Here is a 19,272-nt window from a genome sequence, read left to right as displayed (position 1 = left end):
TGGGTGCACTCAGTGTACCCAGCTCTTATAAAAACAGTAGACTCTACAACTCTTCACCAAGGCCCTGTCATTGACACTATAGACTCCATGATGAGGTGTGGACAAATGATCCCAATGTTGCCTTATGATGGATGTTATAAAGCTACTTGTTCGTCGAGCAGCTTTATATTTATAAACTTAACTTTTGGGGGTTCATTTTCAGATGAAGAAATCGGAGAATTCTTCACACTTCACATTATTTATTTACAGGCGTCACTTGTACAGACTCTCCAGCCGAAATCATCACAAACAACTGACTGACTGTGACCTCGTATCATCTCTGCTTATATAGAATTTTAACAATCACTCACAAAATATTGCATTATTAATTCTGAAGAATTTCAAAGTTACAATTAAAATGTATAAAATGTTTGCGAACAGACATTGCATCCGAATAAGGAAAAATTAACAATATTAATTGACGTAATTTTTGTAGTGTCATCACTAGGTTTAAATATTAAAAATCGATATAGTTCTAATTACAATAATGTCTTTTGTGAATTTTGAGTTATTTAATTAATTACAGTTCGGTTTCAGATACTAACATTTAATGACATCACAAATTCTGCTTTCTATCAGACTGTATACAAGGAAGTTACAAATACGCCCTGAAATACGAAAAATCTGAACATTGTGTGATGCAAACAATTGGAGAGTTAATCAAAATGTGTTTACAAAGTACATTAATTTCAAAATAGGATATAAAATGAATAACAAGTACAAATACATTGCTTGGTAATCACTTAAAAAGCTGTTTCTCAAGATAATGAAGCTTTTTCTATACTAATACATTTCTTGTTCCAAATGATCGTAATTAGTGGCTCTGACCACTTATACCAATACTTCTACAGTATCTTATTATCCGTTATCTTACATTTCTTAGCTCACCCTGCTGATGAATCATTTAATTTGGCATTTATTATGTAATTCCGTTAATGACGACAATAAAAGTCTTTTCACAACGAATACAGAATATTACTAGTAAATGCGACAGACTAATATATAAATACACATAGGTACACATACAAATCCCTAGGGCACTGAATTGTCCAATAATTACACAGTTACATATCAAAAAACAGTTGGTATCAGTCATTTCAGTTAACCCACGGGTCGGGCTGTATTGTTATACACCCCCCCAGCCACTCTTACAAGTGTAACTTGTATGAATGGCTGCTAAATACCCTCCAAAATAGAATTTCTTTTTTCTTAGCTGTTACTCCAGTCACTGGTGCATGTTGCATATCTTAATGAATTGGCAGCTCACAATCATCCGTCCCAATGCGCTGTCCATCTTGTGTCTGCAGCCCCTCTGCTTCTGGCAGTCTCTACACTGCAATAGCACAGTCCACTATTAGTTTTTCAGTTTCTTAATTTTTATTTTTTTTTTTTTTTTTTCAGGTCAGGTAAGGATCTTTGATACAGTTCTCTAGGTAGGAACAGGGATGAACTCATTTCGCAAGGTACTCGTGCAGGTTACAATTAAGGTCACATCAGGTATAAATGTATCAAAATCATTAACATACTATCCTACACTATTAGTATATTTATAGACAAAATCACACAAAATTAAGCATCTCTAAACTGTAAGGATTTAGCTATATACAACTTAATGAACAAAAATGAATTATTCATGTATCCTTTCTTTTTGATTAATATTTCAGCATAATACACTATACAGCATATTAAATGTCCCAGATATCCTTTAGCTCTTTATCATATCAAACACAAACTCACTGATTGTTCATTAGCACACCACCTTGTAATGACAAACTTTCTCATTTTTCACAGTACAACTTGTCCATTTAGTAACACGTGTACATCCTTAACATTGTCCATTTGTATATCTCATTGGCAAACTAATAAAATCATGACCAAGCCTATAATCTTCAAAGAACCACCCACAAATCAAATACATACTCTACAGACCATAACCACAATAACCTCCATTATCTTATATCCCCTTGGATTCTATTCTGTAATGAAAATGCTAACAGTAATTTATTTACAATATTACATAACATAGAGTACACACACATATGGATCTGGAAAAGTTTTACACCACATATTAATCAGGAATTATAGTAATAACTATTGCCTGAAATGCTTAAAGAATTATTAGTCATTAGTCAAGGGAGGATTCAAATTTTATACACAGTTAAATTTATTTATTTATTTTCAAACAATGTCACTCAATAATCATATGACATACAAAAAAAACTTATACTAAAAGAATGGCTAGTATTTTCAGTGAGAGATAACTTCGTTATAGGTTTATAGATGAGTAAAAGATGTAGCATCCGAAAACGAAAAGAAGAAAATAGAATGCTACATAGCTCGGAGACCTAGTGCTCAGCACGCACTTGATACAGGATGTATCCTCCTGAGGGCTTTTACATTATCTTATTTTTTCTTGGTATTTGACACTTGTTTATAAGGTTTCAGTTCAGTTATGTTACGTAAACCAAATAGTCTTCCTGACTTTGGGTACATATGCATTTGGGTGTGGCATAGACTGAATTTTGAATGGGCCAATATAGATGTCAAAGAATTTCTTTAATTCATTGCTTATCGCTTTGGATTTTTCATGTGTTTTCACCAGGACCAGATCATCAATTTTAAAATTTGTAGGTTTCAACTTCTTGTCATGTTTGTTTTTTCTTAGTTTCCCCTGTTGTTCCATTACTTTCTTGACTATTTCTTCTCTTTCCTGTGGACTCATAGCTTTACATGCTGGGAATTCAATTAATTCGTTGATCAGATTTGGCGGTTTCTTATGATACAGTATTTCATATGGGCAGAACCCAGTAGACGAATGTTGTAAGCTGTTCAGTATATCTTCAAAGCTGTCTACGTACTCTATCCAACTCACATGATTTTTGTTGCAATGAGTTCTAAATAATCTCCCTATTTCTCTCATGTAACGTTCAGCCGGATTGCTGGACGGGTGATACGCAGAGATCAGAATATGGTTTATGTTCTCATCCTCCACAAATGTTTTCCAAATTTTAGAAGTAAATTGTGCTCCATTGTCAGAGAGCATGCTCTTTGGTTTTCCCACCTTTGTGAAATAGTCTCTTCTAATTTTCAAAATGATGTTCTTACTTGTTGCTTTCTTCAATGGATATAGTTTAATGAATTTTGAAAAAAGATCCACCATGACAAATATGTAACAAAATCCTCCTTTAGCCTTAGGCAATGATCCATAAAGGTCAACTGCTACAAGTTGTAGTTGTTCCTTTGGCAAGATGTTTTGCATATATCCTCTGCAAGTTTGATTGCTAACTTTTACTCTCTGACACCTGTCACATGTAGATATTTGCTTTCTCACTCTCCTAGCAATGTTGTAGAAGTACACATTTTCTTGAATCTTTTGGATACATTTCAGTGTCCCACAATGCCCGAAACTTTCATGTACATACTTTATCAACACTTCAATATACTGTTCTGGCCAACACAATCTCCAAGTGTCACTGTCTGCACTGTATCTTCTGAATAGTATACCCTTATGCACTTTATAATACTGCTCTACTTTCTCATATCCTCTTTTACCTAGATAACTTTTAACTAACTTCCAGTTGGAATCATGGTTTTGATATCTACGGATGTCATTACAAATTTTCCTGATTTCATTCTCATCTTTCACCCCTTTTAGATACATAATCCGAAACTCCCTTTCACACTCATCACTGTTATTTTCACCTTCTCCTCCCATTGGCAACCTTGATAGAGCATCTGCGATTTGATTTTCTTCACCTTTTATATATTTTACTGTATAGTCGAACTGCTGGAGGAATAGTGCCCACCTGGTTATCCTGCTGTGATGCAAAGTACACTCTTGTATGTAGATCAAAGCCTTATGGTCTGTGTATACTACCACTTGATGTCCTAATAGGTAATTCTTGAACTTGATGAAAGCCCAATAGACTGCTAACAATTCTTTTTCGGTGACAGTGTATGACTTCTCATGTTTCTGTAAAGTTCTACTGGCAAAAGCTATTGACCTGTGCTCCGTCACACCATCTACAATCTTTTCTTGGAACAAATGAGCTCCCAGTCCATAGTCACTGCTGTCGGTCATGATACAAAATGGTTCTGTAAGGTCAGGTCTGTATAACATTTTACTGTTGCACATCTGTTTCTTGATGTTGTCGAATGCTTCCTGACAATCCTTGTCCCATACCCAAATGGTGTTCTTCTTCTTCAACAAGTTGTTCAAACACGGTACATTTAAAGCTTGATTGCTGACAAACTTCCGGTAGTAGCCACAAATTCCATAGAATGATTTAAGTTGTTTCTTAGTCTTGGGTGCAGGAAATTTTGCAATGGCTTCAAGTTTTTCTTCATCAGGTAAGATTCCTTCTTCTGATATGGTATGGCCTAAAAATTTGAGCTGTTTAACTCCGAATTTGCACTTCTCTAGTTTTAATGACATGCCTCCCTGTCTTAATTTGTAACACACTTCACCCAACAAATGTATATGTTTTTCCCAACTTTTTCCTGTTACAAGTATGTCATCAACATAAAGGATTAGTTTTCTTAACAGTTCTTTTCCTAGAACAAAATCCAATGCTCGAATAAATTCTGCAATTGATACATTAAGGCCAAATGGTACAACACAATAGCAATAACATCTTCCTCTATATAAAAACGCAGTATATTTTCTAGACTGAATCTCTAATGGTATCTGATGGAAACCAGCTGTTAAGTCTAAGCTAGACATGTACTTCATATGTTCAAACTTATGTAATAACTCATCTATATTTTCAGGGTGATCAGTTTCCCTCTCAAGGTATTTGTTTAAATGTCTTGAATCGAGCACAAGTCTTACTCCACCATCACGTTTGGAAACCACCACCAACGGGTTATTGTATGCACTATTACATCTTTCAATTACTCTCCACTCTTCCATCTTTTGTAGTTCTTCCTCCACAGCTTTTCTTTTTGAAATGGGTACTCCATAGGGTTTGATGAAAAATGGTTCGTGAGGTTTTAGTTTAAGTCTACATTCATAGTTCTTCACTTTCCCAGGTTTCTCACTAAACACATCTTTGTATTCCCACAACAAACTGCCTAGTTGATCTGTCTGTTCTTCATTTAAATTACCAGCTTCTTTTAGTTTGGTGGCCACTAATTCAGCATACTTGTCTTCACTGCAGTCTTCTTCATTGTCTTCCTTGTTAATGTCGATCTTCTCATCTGTACAAATCACTCTTCTAATCTGAAAATTATTCTCTAGGCAACTTTGGATAATTAGTTCAGTCACATGTGTTCCATCTGCCTTTGGCTTGGTGAGCTTTAACTTTTTGTTATTCCAGTCAAAATCTGCATTTACTCCTTGTATCCAATTCATTCCAAACAAAATATTCTCATTGAGATCAGGTACTACAAAGCATCCTTGGTTATACTGTACATCATTAATAGTGAAAGATATTAAGGCTTGCCTGTTTACAACTTTGCTGTGCCTACCAGTTGCTCCCTTAATTTTGATTCCAATAACAGGATATTCTTCAAAGTCATCACTATGTCTTATCTGGTCTCTAAATTTTTCAGAAATAGCACAGACAGGACTACCCGTGTCTAAGAGGCAAAGTCCTTCATAATTTGCAACTTTTATACGTATATACGGGCAACCTAAAACTTTTTCCTTTTTACTGTCCTCATTTTCATCCAACAGATCTTCTTCAATATCTCTAAAGTCCAAGTAATTTGTACCATTTTTGCCTGTACAATTTCTCTTACTTGTCTGAATTTTACTTAATGCTATATCAGATGATTGCTTGATGTCACGTCTGTCCTTAACACACTGTCTGTTTTTCCCGGAACTGATCCCACTGTAAGCCTGTTGATTGGTTCTACCTTGCCAGTTGGAATGCAATTCTTCACAAATAATCTTGATGACCCTTTTTATTCTGTCACTGTCACTATAATCCTTGTAAGTATCCCATAACATTTCTAGCATCTCATCTACATTATGATGGCTCTCTGCATGTTCCTTATCTGATGATACCTTCCCAGTTTTCATTGGCACAATCTGATCTTCATATTCTTCACAAATACTACTGATATCATCTTCTTCACTACTAATTAAATCTTCTTTAACCTCCAAATACACCATGTCATCTAATTCTTCCTCACATTCATCATTACTTCCAACACTTTCACTATCAATATTACTACATATGCTATCATCTCCAACACTGAACACTTCTACAACATCTTTACTATGACCATCAGAATTGTTGACATGTACACTAGTACAGGTATCATCACTTAAGTGCTTAACAGGGATAGGTTCTTCTTTCATTAATTTACTTAATCCAAACTCATCAAGATTACTATCAGAACCAACATTTTCCTTGCAAACTTCATTACCACACTGATTATATAGACTTGAAATAGTTTCTTCCTCTAACAGAACTTCCTCAACATTCTTACAGATGCTATTACTTCTATCTACAACACTTTCATTCATACATTTCCAGAGTTTACTGTTAAACTGCAATTTGCCAATTTGATGCACTCGTCTTACATTATTACTGTCACTTCCACTCCAACATCTTCGATTATTCTGTCTTCTGTAATTATTTTCGGTGTCTCTAGACCAGTGGTGTTTAGCCTGATTTCGGTACACATTTCTTGCCCCAAACTGACAGGCTCCCAATGAGGCATCTGTCAGTTTAAATTGCCTCGTCCTGATTGGTGATTATCAAATTGTCTGTTATTATTTTTCCAAGGTCTCTCCCTGCTATTGTGCCCTCTGTTTCCATCCCCATTACTATGGTTGATCCATCTGTTATCACTATTATTACTCCTGCCTTGATTCCTGCTTTGGTTCCACCCCCCAGTTGGTTGATTGCCAAATCTGCCATTGTTTAACCTCTCATTTCTCTCAAAAGCTCTATCCAACTTATCTACATACCTCAAGAACTGATCTACAGAATCATCTGGTCCATAAATCAACTCCCACTGTACTCTTTTTGGTAGTCTTCTTTTTAATGCATCTATTTGTATTAGTTCATCAAAAGGTTTGTCGAGGTGTACCAATTTCCTCAACTGACTTTCACAAAAACACTTCAAGCTACCATCACTTTCCCTATACATTCGACCATTCAAAAACTCACTTTTAATCCTAGCTTGCTCAGAATCTGACCAGAACTTATTTAAAAACTTTCTTTCAAATTCATTATATGACATGGTAGAATTAACATTCTGATTTGCCCACGAGATTGCTTCTCCATCCAAAAATCGTTTAACAAATTTAATTTTTACATTATCTGTCATGTCATTACTAAAATTATCCTGACAATGCTGTAAAAAATCAACTGGATGCAATTTCCCATCTCCTGGAAAGCATTTTAAAGGTATGCCACCCCATACACAATTAAAATTGCTAACAAAATTTCTTTGGGCTACACCTTCTTGTAACTCTACAACTTTCTTACTTAAACCTACAACATTATTTTTACACAAATCTATTTTTTCATCACACTTTAGATCTACATTACTTATTTGATTGGAAATTTCTGCAAATTTTAACTCTGAATTCTTTTTATTGGATTCAAGCTTTCCTTCTAAGATTCTCCTAGCCTGAACAACCTCTACTTTCAGTTTTGAATTTTCTACTTCTACATGCTTATCTAGTTTTTTGAACCTTTCCTCATTTTTGGACAACTCTTGTGTGAAATTAGTTTCTAATACATCAACCCGTTCTTCCACTGCTCCTACACGAGTATTGAGTTCACCCTGCCCTGCCTCGACAGTCATTTTTAGTGCTGCCAAACCATCCTGGATTTCCCTTATCTTACTAGTATCCTGCCTAATCTGTCCCATCTGTTTCTTCGCTTCTTTCATATGTTGCATTAATAACATTAACAGATCGTCTCCGCCTACTCTTCCCTGTGCAATTGGAGTACTTGTGGCGACATTTTCACTGGAACCCTCTCCACCAAAACCTCGATCTACATTTAGTTCACTGATACTCGATCCTAGGTCCGAAGTGTTTTCAATTGATTCACCGCCTACACACTTTTTATCAGCCATAGTAAAATCTTTTCCTCACAAAAACAAAAAAAAACACAAATTAATTAAAAAAACTGTTACTCATCTGAATTCCAGCGGTGCAGTCCGAGAATTTGGTCCATTATCATCAGATCAGTTGTTATGATTTACGATCTCCCCATGCAGGTGATGATTTTCTTTGTATTTCTTATCCACACCAACTCTTCACATGCAGCAACATCCACTCGTTCTGTGCGTCCATAAACACAAAAATTTCTTCACAATTTATGTTTAGTATTCGTCTTGCGGTCACCTGAAACAATTACTTTTTAAAAACAGTTCCGATTTCAATCATCAAATCCCAGCTCTTTCTGCACCACTTATAAAGCTACTTGTTCGTCGAGCAGCTTTATATTTATAAACTTAACTTTTGGGGGTTCATTTTTAGATGAAGAAATCGGAGAATTCTTCACACTTCACATTATTTATTTACAGGCGTCACTTGTACAGACTCTCCAGCCGAAATCATCACAAACAACTGACTGACTGTGACCTCGTATCATCTCTGCTTATATAGAATTTTAACAATCACTCACAAAATATTGCATTATTAATTCTGAAGAATTTCAAAGTTACAATTAAAATGTATAAAATGTTTGCGAACAGACATTACATCCGAATAAGGAAAAATTAACAATATTAATTGACGTAATTTTTGTAGTGTCATCACTAGGTTTAAATATTAAAAATCGATATGGTTCTAATTACAATAATGTCTTTTGTGAATTTTGAGTTATTTAATTAATTACAGTTCGGTTTCAGATACTAACATTTAATGACATCACAAATTCTGCTTTCTATCAGACTGTATACAAGGAAGTTACAAATACGCCCTGAAATACGAAAAATCTGAACATTGTGTGATGCAAACAATTGGAGAGTTAATCAAAATGTGTTTACAAAGTACATTAATTTCAAAATAGGATATAAAATGAATAACAAGTACGAATACATTGCTTGGTAATCACTTAAAAAGCTGTTTCTCAAGATAATGAAGCTTTTTCTATACTAATACATTTCTTGTTCCAAATGATCGTAATTAGTGGCTCTGACCACTTATACCAATACTTCTACAGTATCTTATTATCCGTTATCTTACATTTCTTAGCTCACCCTGCTGATGAATCATTTAATTTGGCATTTATTATGTAATTCCGTTAATGACGACAATAAAAGTCTTTTCACAACGAATACAGAATATTACTAGTAAATGCGACAGACTAATATATAAATACACATAGGTACACATACAAATCCCTAGGGCACTGAATTGTCCAATAACTACACAGTTACATATCAAAAAACAGTTGGTATCAGTCATTTCAGTTAACCCACGGGTCGGGCTGTATTGTTATAATGTCCAGCCGCAGGTCCACTCACTGTCCTGCAAACACCTCAATCAGCTGCACCCTCACAGGCCATCGACTGTTTCGAGGACAACTCCACCATTATCTCTGTTCCTGATCTATGATTTAAGCGAAACTAACCACTACAGCACCAGCAGTGCCCTCAGGAACAGGAGCCTGCTGGTCAACATGACACTGGGATTCACAACATATCGTCATTTGCTGCCAACACTTCCCGTTCCACAGATGTTGACAGCAAGGTCTCAGAGGCTTCACTTCCAGCAGTCATCGACAATGAGTCCAACAGACTCGGTGACATCTAGCTCTGTACGGCCACATCATCATTAAAAAAAAGTGCCAGTGGGCAACAGTAAAAATGGTTTGTTGTCATGGGAAATTCAGGCAGCCATTGCTGTGATCAGAAGCATCTGTTTCGCCAACAGAAAGTGTCCATACTGACATTAGGATGTGCAGCTGTTGCTGCACGACTTACTTTGGGATAGCATGTGGCCACAAGTAGCACTTGCTGTATTCATCCACTAAGGATGTATTTAGGCTACTGCGTGGTGACAGCCAGACAGTTGTAACAGATGCATCATCCTGGACATTCCTGCCTTCGAAGCTTCAATGGTTTACCAGCAATCTACAATGAGCAGTGCTCATCAACCTTTAGCTCTACAAAATTAGGAACCAGGAGCTGGTGTCCATCAGCCTTATAATTTTTTGTGATTGTGAATACTGGACAGCTGCGCAATCAGAGGTCCATCTGAACACAGAATTTATACTGTTAGATACACAGTGATAGTTTTTCACTACAAAACTTGAATTCGGACGTACCAAAGATTATGCAGCAACCACAGTTTGAAAGTTCTGATTGTTAAAAGAAGTGGTGTTGTCTTTCTGTGAATGAATTGATTGTAGTTCTTGTGGTTTAATAAGAAGTGTCTCTTTATGTTTTTGGTATGGTAAGGGATTTTGAGGCATTCAAGGTTCAGTGAACCTGCACGTGAAAATTCTTACTGACCCACCTTGTTTCATATCGTTGTAAAGCTCTAGTCATTAGTTTTTCATTGATGTAAGTCTCATTGATATATCTGGATTAGAATCAGAATTATAGTCATTTGTAAGACTGATGTATTTAAATTTCACACAATTTCCTAACTTTGCGGACCTTTAACTTTCTTCACAATTGTGATATACCTCTGCAAATTGGTAGCTTTCCATCTCTCACCTGGGTCGCTGAATATACGAAATTTTAAAGAAATCAGAGTGAGTCGGTTTGAGTGGCGCATTGAATTGACATGGAATTATGCAAACTTGACCCCGAATTTTTGAAGACTGATTTGTTGTATCTGTGGCCATGAGAGTTGACAACCTTGTCTGAAGGTCCAGCCCAGTACAGTTCAATCCCTCAACTTCTGTGTGAAGCATTGGTCTCTTCACCATTTTTTTTAAAAAAATTATTATTATTATTATTATTATTATTATTATTATTATTATTTTCATTACCAAAAATTCCATTCTTTGCATTGCAGAAACATTATTTAAGCTGTTTTGACTTTGAATAAAGTTTGTGTGAAACAGAATATTTCAAAGCCTCTAAGAAGATAGACTTATTAATTTATTGGCATGTTCTTCAACAAATGTGGCCTCAACAAGAATCCAGTTCACTTTGTCATCTGACACTAAACTGACGTCCTCAGTGCCTGCATTAGAAAGCTCTGCATATCTACATGTGGAAGAATTCAGTCATTTCTTCAAAATATTCTGCAAAGTAAGTGTCTGTGGAGAGCTATGAGTTCCAGTGTGCTAAAACTGTAACAGGAAAAATCAAATTTTTCCTTTTCCTTGTGTTCAAGAAAGCACTCTTTAAATTGCGTATCATGGAGCTTAACTTCAAAAAAACATCTGCAGTCAAATTCAGTTTATTTACCAAGCATTGAATGGTTTACATTAGGCCTGGGCACTCTTTGGGACTCGTGGGCCTCATTCACATTCTAAATTAAGCTATGGGCTGCTTCATCATGTGACACAACAGCAACTCTCCAAGCACATAAAGTGAAAATTGTACCATCCCTGACATTAATGTCTCTGGGGGAACACACCAGTATGAATGGAACCCCTCTCCTGCCACAGCACACCAACAAATGACACATCAAAACACGCATTTTTGAGGGTACATTTGTTTCATTTTCACCCCATATTCAGATGCTTGCATTTATTTATGAATAGTGAACATTGTAGCTTTAGTTACAACATTTTACAATAGCTGTCTTAAAAAATTCAATTGCAAAATTCTGCATTGCTGCCAGCAAAGAAACAATGTTCATGACACATAATTAAATAAGAAATCCTGGAGATTGGTTGACAGTTATCTTGAAATGTCATCATGGGAAAATAAACACCTATAAAAGCAACTAGTTGCAGCTAATTCATTATAAATTACCTTCCATCTCAACAGTTGTAGTGTTCTAATAGATCCACAATGGACAATAATTATTCACTAGCATTAATATGAGAAAGAATAGAAGAACAGAATAGGGCATTGTGATAGGCAACACCAGTTGACAAATAATTAGGAGTAACTTTGTGAATTTCTTCTGGGGGCCAGATTGAAACCAATCGTGGGCTGGATCCAGGCCGCTAGTTGCCCATCTGTGGTTTAAATGATCATCTATGATTGTTTTCAAAGACTCAACATATGTGTTCATGTATCTGGTACTGTCACTCACTACTGCTTTCACATTATTCCACCATATACAGTATTTCTGAAAAGAGCCTCAAAATTGCACGAGCTCATTGTGTTGAGTTTGCTGTCTCAAAAACCTGTATACTTGCAACAAAACTTTTCTGCTTGTTCCACACTTCAGCAGTTGTAAACAAAAGCGAAAACACAGTGACCTCTATTATTAGTGGTCTTTTTGTTTAATATGATGACATTGCTTGCTGCTAGCTGCTCGACTATACCATTGTTGTGTTGATGGCACTATAGTCCCCTTTATCGTTTCCACATATTGAGGTGTTACCAGAATCTAAAAAGGAACAATTATTTTATTAGTTGTCTAATTTTTAAAATAATTTGATACTGTACTAGAGAAAAATATATTACTTTTTTTTAATGTTATCTTTTAACTTTTAATACTGTTAAGGTCAAACTACATTCACAGTTAACAGACCACTGCTCACCCTCAATGAATTCGTTAATCCACTGCCAAGAATCATCATTTTTTTAATATGTAGAGTGGAATGCTAGCATTAAAAATTGTTTCCACTGTCCTTGTGCCAGACATCCACAGTTACTTTTCTTCTTTTTCACAGCTTCAAAGCTGCTACTAATTGAAGATTGCTGCTTTATTGGAAAACTAGTCTGCTTCATTTGATTGTTATTATGTTTTCCAATGTGCACAAGCATCAAAATAGGGTCCTTACACATCCATTAAATTCTGCTATCGCAGTATTAAAAAATTAAAATAAATAATGAACAAAAAATCTGATTTATTGGGAGCATAAAACCTTTCAATTTCAAATTTCCATGGCCTCTGCGGGCTTTACCATTTTCACAGCCATGCATTACTTTAGAACATATGCTCATCATCAAGTTTAGGGTATAATTGAGGGGATGAATCTCATTTAGGGACTACTGGTAACATGACCCTGCTTGGATAGTTGCCAGACCACTTGGAGGACTAGAAGTTTATCATCTCTCATTAAAATTCTCCAATTTTTGTTTGCATTTTGTAATAAATTGCATTATGTTCCAGGATGTGTGTATTGCACTCTTTTAATTCCATTAATGATGGTCATATTGTGCTTGACATTTGCTTCTGTCCATAAAATTAAGTAGAGTAAATGATTCTAAGTTTGTTTTGTTTCATATAAAGTTTTAGTAAACTCTAGTTATACAGAATTCACTAGTACATCCAGTGATGAAACCATGAGAGTAAAGCATTATTGCTTAAGAATTTTCATTGGTGTATGGGGATGATTCTAGTACATTGATTTGTGCTAAAAATTATTGTTTGTTGTACCTGTTCATAACATCTAAACACATTTGCATAACTACAGTTGCGTTTTTAGCATTTGTAAGGAAGAGTGCTGTGTTTATACTGTTCTGTTTGACATTACACAATACTTTAAAATAGGAGCTGAATGAGTCTCCACTGAATAGGAGTTTTCATGTTTTTCTGGTGGATCTATTGTAAATACACTTCTCGGCTTTACCACCAGATCTAATATTTCATCGATACAACTATTTGACATCTTCAGGTGGTTGTAGTTGCTGTTGTTGCTGCTGAAAGACGTGACTGTTGATAACCGTGTGGCAGCATCGAAATTTATCAGACCAGGAGCAGGCAATAAGTGTGTGCGGGAAGACACTCGCATGTGGAGGAAAGTGGCACTCATAGTGCCTCCTGCTGAAAGGCTCAGAAAGGCCTTACACATGTGTGCTGTAGGCAATGACTGTGCTGCCAGATGCTCCTCCAGTTAAAATCTGAATTAAATCTCAGCAGTGCTCTGTGTCAAGGCATGAATCAGATGTTCTTGTTTCTCCTTTTTTAATTTAATGGCAGCCCATAATTGGAAACTTGCATCCTTGTTGATAAAATAGTCTGTCGTATGGGTATGTATAGCCTCCTTAAGGACACAGTCGCAGAAATATGATGCCAAGGATAAAACTTCAGTCTTCTTGTAAAGCATGTGAAGTCTCCATGACCAGGCGATGCTCCACGGCTGCAGATTTATCAGGTTGCCCCAGGCATGTATGACGAGAATGTTCACACACTGGCACCGGATCTTATATATGCCACATTTTCTAAGCTCAAGATCATCTTTGACCGAACACAACAAATTCCTAAATTTTGCTGGTGGTCAAAAAACACACTTGATGTCATGTCTCTTGAGGAGCCTTTCTATTCTTGAAGATAAGACACCAAAATACAGCAAGAATGTGGTTGCAATGGGTGCCTTCGCATCTTCATTTACATACCTGCTTTGAACTTGCTCAGAATGGAAGGCATGGCATATCTGTGTACTCTCAGAATAGCCGTACTGTCAGAACATCATTCTTAGGTGTTGTAGCTCACTAGTCAGACAGTCAGAATGTGAGACCACATGTTCTCTCTGTATCAAAAAGTGTAAGATGCTATCACATTGTGCAGGATAACTCTGCCGTTTCTGGGCCCAAGCCCGGGGCCCCACCTCGCAAGTCATGGGGAAGGAGGAGGGGGAGGAGTAACAACCTCGTAAAAAAAACCTGGGTCCATCTGGCTTCGGATGGTAGCACCCAGTTAGGGCCCCTACCTAGGGATACAGGGAAAGCCCAGCCAATGGTCTCGAAGGTGGAAGAGGAACGTCACTTCCCAACGGGCAGAGAGAGCAGAAGAGCTACTGAAACATATCAGGTAGTGGCTGTACTCCATGTTAGGGGTGGCTACCAAAGGTGTCTGTGTCCACATGTCAGGGGTGGCCTGAACAGATCTTCTGGGGCTAACAACTTCAGTTGTATAACTGGACAGACATGAACCGTCTCATCAAAAAATTTTTTTAGTTCATGGAATGGATCGCACTATGGAATCGAGATTACCCCAGGGGGACAATCCCCCATTGACCAAGGTTGACGCAAGCAGGCATTTGGAGTCTGGGGGACCTGCAAAAAATTGCATAAGAGAAGAGTCAGAGCTCCCAAGAACCTCAAAGAAAATTAAAACTAAAAAGACTTTTAGAATTGGAACCATAAATGTACAGACAATGATTAAGACTGATAAACTTAAACAGGTAATAGATGAGATGAAAGAGAGAAGCATTGGAATATTAGCAATGCAAGAAACAAGATACACTGACAAAGATACAGTGGAGTCAGAAGGCTTCATAATACTGAAGGTGAAACCCAGAGTTAAGTGGGAAAGGAAAGACATGCATCTAGGTGCTTTGGTACAGGGTTCATAGTATACAGAGATACGAGGATGGCATAACTGAAATGAAGAGCAGGTCAGAAAGGATATCAAAACTGATGTTTCAAGCAGGGAACAAAAAGTATACAATAATAAATGGACATGCACCCACAAATAACAAGAACAAGAAAGAAAAGAAAGTCACACATAGTTTCTGGGAAGAGCTAAAGATACACTGAAAAACATACCATACAGACATGTAAAGATACTCGTAGGAGATTATAATGTAATGCACAGATTGGAAGAGAGAAGCAACATAAAAGAGTAGTGGGTAAGTACCCTGCACATCAGCAGACAAACAAAAATGGAGAAAGACTAATTGAACTGTGTCAAGAACACAAAATGAGATTGACGACAACACACTTCAGGGCCAAACCGTGCAAGAAAACGACATGGGCAAAACCGTGCACCCGCCTTGGGGAATTCTAAATTGACCACATAGCAATCAGCTGGACAAATGCTAAAGAGATCATGAACACAAAGGTCAGGAAGAACACAAGAATAGTATCAGATCACTATCTTACAGAAGTTAAGTGGCTTTGGATTCCAAACAGGAACAGTCTGCCACAGATGAATAGAAGAACAGAAAACATAAAGGTAGACTGAGACAAATTAAGACACAATCGATCCAGATATGAGGAAGGAATTGAATCATTCAATGAATGGGACGACATGAAGTGAAATATAGTGAAACAGGCTGAACTATGAGGAAAGGAAGAAAAGAAACAGAAGCACTGGTGGTGGAACAAGGAATGTGAGGAAGTGGTAGAAACTTGCAGGACTTCCTGGAGAGACTGGAGCAGCAAGAAGGAACCGGAAAAATGGGAAGTTTTCTTAGGAGCAAGAAAGGAAGCAGCCCAAACAATAAGATGGACCAGAAGACAGAAGATGAAGCAGAAACTGGATGAGATTGAGACCAACTTCAGGAAAAACAACAGCAGACACTTTTTTGGGAAATTCAAAAAGAATCTGATTGGAAACAAGGGTAGAGAATGGCTTCTAAGAGATAAGAAAGGGGAGCTGGCTGTTAGTGCAAAGGAGAACTGTCAGATTTTTGCAGAGCACTTTCACGACCACCTGAAGAAGAGCTGGAGCTGGTGACTGACACAGAAGAGAGCGAGCCATGCCCTCCAACCAAGTATGAAGTCGCACATGCCATAAGGGATATAAAGACTAAAATGGCAACTGGAGAAGATGGTACAGCAGCCGAGATGATAAAGTGGGGAGGCAACAAAGCAATAGACAACATGACCAACATAATTCACGAGATCTGGAGAACAAAGAAGTTGCCAGATGGATGGAAGAATGTAATTGTAGTACCAATACATAAGAAGGGGGACAAGAGAGATGCAAACAACTACAGAGGGATATCACTACTAGAGGTCAGATACAAGGTGCTGTCAAAGCTATTGCTCAAGAGAGTAGAAGAGCAGGTAGAAAGTACAGTTGGTGACCACCAAGCGGGATTCAGGAAGGGAAGAGGCTGTATAGAACACATATTTATCCTGAAGCAACTGGTAGAACATAGGGTCTTAAAAAAGAAAAAGACAGTAATAACCTTCATGGACTTCACAGACATATGACTCCATTGACAGACAGACTCTCATTAGGATCCTGAAGAACAGAGGACTTGATGGAACTACACAAGAACTGATATAAGAAATTCTGACAGACACCAAATCAAGTGTGAGATTTAGAGGAGCAATGTCAGAAGAATTTGAGATCAAGACTGCTGTTAAATAGGGAGATGGAGTGTCACCATTGTTGTTCAATATAGCACTGGACGAAGTGATCAGGCAGTGGAGAGTAATAAACGAGGAAATGGGAATACCAAAGACCCATGTGGGGGACAAAAAGGACAACAGGGTTCAAGTGGACTGCCTAGCCTTTGCAGATGACATAGCAATAGTAAGTGAGATGGAAGAAAATGCAAAGACACAACTCAACAACTTATGTATGGTAGCCAGAAAGGTGGGACTGAGGATCGCCTATAACAAGACAAAGACATTAAATACCACTGCACACTGAGAAACACCAGAAGGCACTGTGCAAATGGTCGACAAATTTAAATATCTGGGAGAATTTATAACAGGAAGGAACAGGAGCGAGGAGGGAATAATAGAGAGGATAAAGAAGATGAGGTCAGCCTTCCGCATGACGAGAGACATATACAATAAAAAGAATATATCCAAAGAGGCAGAGATACGCCACTACAAGGCAATGGTGAGGAATGCAGTATTATATGCTACTCAGATGATGACACTAGGAAGAAATGGGGCAGAACAACTAGAGAAAGAAGAGAGAAAAATACTAAGAAAAATACTAGGTCCCACAAGAGGTGGATGCGAAGACCTAGGGGAGAACTGTACCGGAACATGAGAACAATATCCGGGGAAATCAGACTCAAAAGGGCAAGGTTTGCTGGACATGTAGTTAAGATGAGTATGAACAGAATGAAGAAGAGAGTGTGGGAAACAACAGGGAGGACAAGGGGAAAGACAGGAACCAAGTGGGTTGTTGAACTTCAGAAGGACTGGTTGTAATTGGGGATCAAGGTCTAAGGAAAGGAAAATTGGAGGAACAAATATACACTGACCAAAATGCAAGAGATCAATGACAGAGAAGAATACAGGAAAAGATTAGAGTGTCACCAGTGGATCCGACAGGAGAAACAGAAACTGAAGATCATGGAAGAAGAGTGGGAGAGAAGAAGAGAAAGAATGAAGAGGTTCTGGGAGAAGAAGAGGAAAATGCAGTCCACGAAGGGGATACCCATGGTCCTACAGAGGCTGTAATGCAAGAAGAAGAAGAAGAAGAAGATATTGTGCAGGATGATGACAGCTTGTGACCTGCAAATATAGCTCTGCGTGAGTTGCTTTGAAGCTGACTCTGCGTCCCAGTGTACCATCAACTTTTCCTCTAACCATGACATCCAGGAATGGTAAGATGCCATCTTTTTCCAGTTCCACGGTGGCCAGAGAAACATAGGCAATATCTCTATTCTTTAGGGCCACACCACAAATATATCATCTACATATCGCAAGATGCAGGAAGATTGGAGACTTGCTGACTGCAGTGCTTTTCCCTCATTGTCTCCCAAAAAATAGTTGGCCACCATTTGAGTCAGAGGACTTTCTGTAGTGACACCATCCACTTGTTCAAAATGCTATTTGTTGAATAAGAGATAAGCTAAATAAGCACATGTTTAAACAATGCCACAATGTCTTTCTCAAACTTGCTGCTGATAAGCTCTAACAAGTCCTCCAGAGGGACTTTCGTAAATAAAGATACAACATCAAAGCTAACCAAAAGATCCAAGAGTTGTAGCTTAAGTGTCTTCAGGAATTCTATGAAGACCTCTGAATTCTGGGTATGATGGTTGCATCTGCCTATGAGAGGCCCCAGCAGTGAAGTAAGATGTTTAACAAGGATATAGGCAGGAATTACCATCACCTAAAGATCTTAAAAGGGTGTTTTGATGAAATATTGTAGGATTTTCATGATATGATCCAGCAGCAAACCCAAGGAGTGAATTTCCACTGAATGTTGTTACATGTTGCCCCTGAATTGAACTGTAATTGTAGTATTGCAAGTGTCTCCTGCCTGCCATCCTCCTCCTCCTCAAATAGTAAATATTCTGCACACGACATGGTTCTCTCTCTACTTAAAAAGTTTTTTTTACTGATGTAATGACAAAGGTTGTAAAAACTCAACAGCATGTTACCCTCCATTCAAAAGCTTCACAAAGCAGGTCCTTCAACTATCATGACATTTGCACATACGCAATATTCACTGAGTGTTCAGCATGATGTAATAAAATTGTTTACTACAAATTTACAGCACTAAATATTTATCATAACACATATGAATATTTG

General features: G+C 37.4%; 1 long non-coding RNA gene across 1 annotated transcript; it reads right to left on the bottom strand.

The window, feature by feature from the left end:
• Positions 1-219: 219 nt before the first annotated feature.
• Positions 220-9,448, bottom strand: LOC126354977 (uncharacterized). Its single transcript, XR_007565425.1, has 2 exons — positions 8,143-9,448; positions 220-1,372 (listed from the first exon to the last, which is right to left on the bottom strand). It is a non-coding gene; the product is annotated as an uncharacterized LOC126354977 (long non-coding RNA).
• Positions 9,449-19,272: the final 9,824 nt, after the last annotated feature.

Source organism: Schistocerca gregaria, chromosome 3 (genome assembly GCF_023897955.1).
Source record: "Schistocerca gregaria isolate iqSchGreg1 chromosome 3, iqSchGreg1.2, whole genome shotgun sequence".
Taxonomy (NCBI): Eukaryota; Metazoa; Arthropoda; class Insecta; order Orthoptera; family Acrididae; genus Schistocerca; species Schistocerca gregaria.
Note: the sequence above shows the minus strand (reverse complement) of the source record. Positions and strands in the feature narration are given on the sequence as shown.